Raw genomic sequence first — 7,017 nt, 5'->3', positions numbered from 1 at the left:
CGCTGGAAAGTGGGTTATGCAGATTCCGGGGCCCCAGCGGGAGGCGCCATTTTGTAGCGAGGGAGGGAGGCTGGTCCTTGTGACTAGCCGGGAGGGAGAAGGGATGGCTGGCGCCATTTTCCCCACAGGGGTTAGGAGGTGATCTGGGCGCTCCCGGTGGGCTTATGGGAGCACGTTCTGGAGGCTGGCCGGGCTTTTGCCTAGCGATTTCCGAGCATCGCCCCGTTGGGAGGGAAGCGGTCGGGAGGGCTAGGACCGGATGGGACGCCTAGCAGCTCCCTGGGGGCTCTCGGTGCCAGCTCAGGCCTTCGGTCCTGGATGAGGGCTTTGCTTTCCTGAGAGCTGCTGTGTGTCAGTCCGCGCCTGTCCGGCCTCCGGGGCGTCCGGTCCGGCGGGAGGGTGAGCCTCCTGCCCCTGCCGATGCGTCGGAGGAGCATGACCACTGGGGATGGTTTGGGACTTGGTTGGGAGATTCTACGGTTCTCTTCATCATTTTCGTTTAGGTTCAGAATTGGAAGTCGCCTGTAATGGTTCTTTTTCACTTTTATCTTTTGTATGTATCGCGAATTATAGAGGAAAGCCAAAAAAAAAAGGGGGGGGGCAGGGAAAGCATATCCTCGGGTTCCCTGAACGTAATTAAGGATGAATACATATTAATTGTTAGGTTTAGGTTAATAACGTGAAGGTCTCTACCCCAATTTAAACTTGCCCGAGTGGCTCTGTTGGTTGGAGCGTCCTCCCGGTTCACCAGAAGGTTGCGGGTTTGATTCCCGGTCCGTACACCTACCTCCCGAGGTTGTGGTCCATCCCAGTTGGGCGCCCAGTGAAGGCATCCCATCAGTTGTTTCCGTCTCCCTCCCTCCATCTCTCTAAAACTTATCCTCGGGTGAGGATCTAAATAAAAACCAAAAACTACTGGAAATGCTAGCCATTTTAGGAGTACGGAGTAAGTTCATGTGCTTTGGCAGCCAGGCTGAGTTATGAAATAAAAGTGCACAGACTCGAGGTTTGTTAAATCAGGTGTAGAATTTTGTTACGAGAATGAGAAGGCCTCCGTGGTTACAGGAGGTGCGTGTTCCGCTTGCAAAGATTGGAGAGAGCCGGATGATGTTAGATTTAGTGTTTGGCATTTCAGATGGTTATGAAGTGGCCAAAGTGGTAAATAAATATAAAGGAAGCTAAAAAGAGCTAAGTGAGGATTATTTAAATGTCTTGATCTCAAACAGTTGAGTCTAGTTTGAGATTTTAACTGATACCGTATTTCTTGGTGGAGCAGGGGAGAGAGGGGGCATAATTGATGCCCAAATGCTATTAGGAGGAAAATAGGGATTTTGAGTTTCTTTTGAATACTATTACTTAGACATTAAAAGAAGTTATTTATTATTATTTTTTTAAAATATATTTTATTGTTTTTTCAGAGAGAGGAAGAGAGAGGGATAGAGAGTTAGAAACATCGATGAGAGAGAATCATCTATCAGCTACCTCTTGCGCACCCCCTACTGGGGATGTGCCCGCAACCAAGGTACATGCCCTTGACCCGAATCGAACCCGGGACCTTTCAGTCCGCAGGCCGACGCTCTATCCACTGAGCCTAACTGGTCCCGGCAAGTTATTTTTATTTATTTATTTTTTTACTCCCTTATAAAAATGAAAAATGTGACAAAAATTGGATTAAGTTTTTTAAATTGGAGGTATTGGCTTGTTTTAAAACAGCTTCATACCCAATGCATAGATTCCTTTTGTCATACAGGAGGACAGTATAAGAATTCACATGAAAAACAAGGTGTATCTTTAAAAAAAAAAAAAGTGTTGAAATGTATATTTTCTTAGCCTTCCAAGTGTTATAACTGTATTTGGTAATCAGAAATGTTATTAAACCCTGGTCGGGGGGGAGTAGGTCAATTGGTTAGTGTTCTCCTGATAACCTTAAGATTGCCTGTTCCATCCCCCATCGGGGCACATACTAGTACAAGAAGCTACCAATGGATGCATAACTAAGTGTGGAGCAACAAATTAATGTTAAAAAAGAAAGAAATGTTATTAGGACAGTCAGAATACTTTTATGCAGTTCAGCTATTTATTATTATTCCTTAAAACACTAATAACTTTTAAATTACCCATTAATTACAGATTATAGCCACAGGGCATCGTTTTGTTTTGTTTTATAGTCCCCCTTTTCAAAAAATTTAAAATTATTTTCCATACAATATTATTTTAGTTTCAGGTGTACAGCATAGTGGTTAGCCAGTCATACATTACAAAGTATTCCTCCTGATATTTACATTACCCAACTGACATCATGCATAGTTATTGCAATATTATTGACTCTATTTGCTATGATGTATTATCAGTCTGTACTCAATCCCTTCTACCTTTTACAGCATCCCTCAACCCTGTTTGTTCCCTTCTGGCAAGATAAATTTGTTTTACTTATATGTGTCTTTCTTTTTTTCTTTTTTTATTTCAGAGAGCAAAGAAGAGGGAGAGAGAGAGAAAAACATCGTTTGTAAGAGAGAATCATTGATCGGCTGCCTCCTGCATGCCCCACACAGGGGATCAAGTCCACAACCTGGGTGTGTGCCCTGAGCAGGAATTGAACCGTCACCTTCTGGTTCATAGGCTGATGCTCAACCACTGAGCCACTGCAGCCAGGCTATGAGTCTGTTTCTTATAGGACATCTTTGAATCTCCAGAATTGAGTAGTTGTAAAAATTAAATGGTGGTGGTGGTTAGGATGCTGTAATACTAATCTGATTCAGAGAGAAATCATAATTCTGATTTTGTCACAAGTAATGGAACTTTGTGTTAACAGTACTTACCAGGGACTATAGAGTTCACATGTACAAAGTATTCAGGGTGGTGATCCATAATCTTCATATTTTCTCCAAATCACTTCCTGTGCCTTATATGTTGATTTAATGGCTTGGAAATACTTCACTTCCAACCAATGTGAGTCCAGGCCTTATATAAAGCTGGACTATTTGGCCAATTTTCTCAGTAGGTGAATTTATCACTACTTTAAACACTATTACCATCATGTTTGTTTTTTTAAATATATATTTTATTGATTTTTCACAGAGTGGAAGAGGGAGAGTTAGAAACATCGATGAGAAAGAAACATTGATTGGCTGCCCCCTGCACACCCTCCTCTGGGGATGTGCCCACAACCAAGGCACATGCCCTGGACCGGAACTGAACCCGGGAACCCTCAGTCTGCAGGCTGACGCTCTATACACTAGGCCAAATCAGCCAGGGCACCATCATGTTTTTAAGAATATTTCAGTAATAAAATTTTCTGGAGAATTGGTTGAATTTGGCATATTTCTACCATGACAACCATTAAAGTATTATCCTATATAATATAAGGATAATATGCAAATTGACCAAACAGCTGAACAACTGGTTGCTGTGATGTGCATTGATCACCAGGGTGCAGATGCTCAACCCAGGAGCTGCCCCCTGGTGGTCAGTGTGCTCCCACAGCGGGAATGCTGCTCAGCCAGAAGCCAGGCTCACAGTTGGTGAGCTCAGTGGTGGTGGGAGCCTCTCCGCCTCCACTGCGGTTGGACATTGCCCAAGGGCTCCTGGACTGCAAGAGGACACAGGCCAGGCTGAGCGATGCTCCCTCCTCAGTTCATTAATTGTGTCCACTGGACCTCTAGTCCTATCTAATAAAGAGGGAATATGCTAATTGACCATCACTCCATCACAAAGATGGCTGCACCCACAGCTGTGGCCAAGTTCCCATAAGGAGCCTTGTGAGCAATCAGCAGGGACCTGAGGTATAAAGCCTTTAGCTTGGGGTAAACTGCGATCACTGTGGGTGCATCTCCTATGTTCCCTTCAGTGCCCAGTGTCTCCATGACTCAGGCTCCACTGTCCTGAGGCTCCCAAAGCAAACAGAGAACTTGTCAGGTACTGATGGTTTGACTTTTTCTCCAGGAATGCACCAGCGGGCAGGGCCAGCACCTCTGAAGCCCTATGTCAGGGTTCGGGTAGGGACTCTGGACTGTGTGCTTGGTCAGGCCCCCTTCCTTCTCCCACTGGGGCTTGACAGGGGACCTCAGGCTGTGCCCCTCGCCCTGGTGTCAGACTGGGAGACCTCAGGCTGCAACCCCAGTGCCAGGCCAGGGGACCTGAGGTCACACCTCTCACCTGGTGGGGCTTGATGGGGGACCTCAAGGTGTATTTCCCGCCCTGTGCTGGGCTAGGGGACCTCAGGCTGCTCCTCCTGCCCCAGCACCAGGCCAGAGGACCTCAGGCCGGCTCTCTGAGGGAAACTTGACAGGAGACTCAGTCCATGCCCCCCACCCTGGCACCAGGCCGGGGACCACAGACTGCACCCCCCTGCCTGGCTGGGCTTGACAGGGGACCTCAAGGTGCATCCCCAGTACTGAGTTGGGGAAACTCAGGCTGCGCCCCCACCCAACAGAGCTTGATGGGAGACCTGAGACTATGCCCCCCTCCTGGTGCTGGGCCAGGAGACCTGAGGCTGTGACCTTCTGCCTGGCAGGGCTTGACAGGGGACCTCAGGCCATGTCCCCGACCTGGCGGGGCTTGATGGAGGACCTCAAGGCACATCTCCCGTCCTAGTGCTGGGTCAGGGGACCTGCAGCTACACCCCCTGCCTGGCAGGGCTTTACAAGGGTGGGACTCGCTGGATCTGTATCTAGCCCAATGGGATGGGGAGCCAGGTCTGGATCTCACGCGATTTTGAGGTGCACGTGGGTGGATGGGGACTTGACCCTGGGTCCAGTAGTGTGACTCTGACAGGAAGGTTTTCATATATATTTTACTAATTTTCTTTCATCTCTGATACTTCTATTAAAGAGAAAAGGCAAATAGCAATATTAAATTATTTCCTCTAATCTCCTTTTAATGTGCATGAGAATTTTGTGCACTGTGTCACTAGTTATATAAAAGGCTAACATGCCGTGTCCCCTCCAGAGTTTGATTGCTTGCTATGATGTGCCCTGACCACCAGGGGGGCAGCACCGAGCAAAGGAAAGCCCTTCCTGGCAGCCAGCAGCTGAGGAAGGCAGGCTCAGATTGCTGAACAGGCCTAGGGACCCTACTTGTGCACGAATTTCATGCACTGGGCCTCTAGTATGTGTACAAAAGATAGAAATGATGCATTAAATCCTTAAAAGTATTTCTGGGTGAAAATGTTAAAGAGATGACTTGGATTTATTAAATTATTTTTGCAATAAATTTAAATACCTCAAAATCATGGATTTGTAAAATTTTAAACACTCAAGAATTTCAATTTAAAAATCTTTATTTTTGCAAATATTATATATGTCCTCTATTTTCCCCATTGGTCCCCTTTAGCCCACCACCACCTTCACCACAATATTGTCTGTGTCAATGGACTCTTCATATATGCATACAAGTTCTTTGGTTGGTCACCTCCCATCCACCCACCTTCCCCTACCTTCCCTCCGAGATTCCCCACGCTGTCCCATCCTTCCATGTTTCTGAATCCACTCTGTTCATCAGTTTATTTGGTTAATTAGGTTCCACATATGAGTGAACAGTCAAGAATTTTAAACCAAACTAGTAGCTTTGCATTGATAGATGTGGCTTGTTTCAGAACCTGAAGGCCTCATCTGTAAGGTAAAACCACTTAGGTGTGGTGTGATTGGCAGGATATCTGAGAATGCAAATGAACAAATGGAGCTCAGTGCCTACAAGATGAACTCAAGTACAATGGAACTTAAGTTTTCAAACTGAATTTCTTTGGGAAGGCTGTTCAAGAAACGATTTATTTGAAAACAATCATTTTTCCCCATTAGAAATCATGTAAATTGAATTAATCCTTTCAAGACCTCCAAATGGCCGAAACCGGTTTGGCTCCTCGGTAGAGCTTCGGTCTTCGGACTGAAAGGTCCCAGGTTCGATTCCGGTCAAGGGCATGCACATTGGTTGCGGGCACATCCCCAGTAGGGGGTGTGCAGGAGGCAGCTGGTCGATGTTTCTCTCTCATCGACGTTTCTAGCTCTCTATCTCTCTCCCTTCCTCTCTGTAAGAAAAATCAATAAAATATATATTTTAAAAAAAAAGACCTCCAAATGATTACTTGTTTTAACCTTTCTTATGTACTGTTAAATCTATAAATAAAACACTTTTCTTAAATGTATCAAACCACTCCCTACTTGCCTTAAGCAAAATTTTCATTTATTACTGCTTCCAAAATATCCCCGGCTAACTGCTTTTCATTTATCCAATCAATAACAGTTTTGAAACCTATTAAACTGCCAGTGATGGTGGTTTTGTGAGCACTTTTACACCCTTAGCAACATTAGCACACTTTGTTTTAAAATTGTGCTAATCACCTATTTCATCAGCAACAGAAAATCAGCATGAAAAGGTTAAGTTGAAAACAAGTTTTGATTGACAGCAGAGACATTTTTTCTGTGAACAACTTGGTCAAGAATGGAATTTTCCAGGTGGGAAACATTTGAGAAACCAGGTTTGACTGTACTTAAATGTTAGCCCGTCTTTCTTCATTTTTCATTTTAATGGCCTTTATAGCATTCTTAACAGTTTGATATAGTCTTTTTGAGATTTTGATGAAAAATACCCTAAAAAGTTTATAGTTTCATGGGGCTCCTGGGAGTCCTTGGACTAAAGACTAAACTCAATTCAGTTAGTCTCAACCAGCTTCTATACTGAAAGCATTAATCAGGGCTTAATTAAAATTAGAATATATTGCCGAAGCCGGTTTGGCTCAGAGGATGGAGCATCGGCCTGCGGACTGAAAGATCCCGGGTTCGATTCCGGTCAAGGGCACGTACCTTGGTTGTGGGCACATCCCCAGTGGGGGGTGTGCAAGAGGCAGCTGGTCAATGTTTCTCGTCGATGTTTTGAACTCTTTATCCCTCTCAATTCCTCTCTGTGTAAAATCAATAAAATATATTTTTAAAAAATTAGAATATATTTTGGAAGTGTATGATTGGGTTAAACTGCTCCTTTCCAATCTCAGGTAAGTTTTTTTCTGTATATATGATGACATAA

The 7,017-nt window shown here is 44.7% G+C and overlaps 1 long non-coding RNA gene across 1 annotated transcript; it reads right to left on the bottom strand.

The window, feature by feature from the left end:
* Nucleotides 1-85: 85 nt before the first annotated feature.
* On the bottom strand, nucleotides 86-6,801 carry LOC311627190. The gene is made up of 3 exons (XR_014795850.1): nucleotides 6,066-6,801; nucleotides 4,063-5,828; nucleotides 86-2,569 (listed from the first exon to the last, which is right to left on the bottom strand). It is a non-coding gene; the product is annotated as an uncharacterized lncRNA (long non-coding RNA).
* Nucleotides 6,802-7,017: the final 216 nt, after the last annotated feature.

The sequence above is a fragment of the Pipistrellus hanaki genome (genome assembly GCF_964339955.1).
Source record: "Pipistrellus hanaki genome assembly, chromosome: 9".
NCBI lineage: Eukaryota > Metazoa > Chordata > Mammalia > Chiroptera > Vespertilionidae > Pipistrellus > Pipistrellus hanaki.
This window is presented reverse-complemented; position numbering and strand designations above follow the sequence as displayed.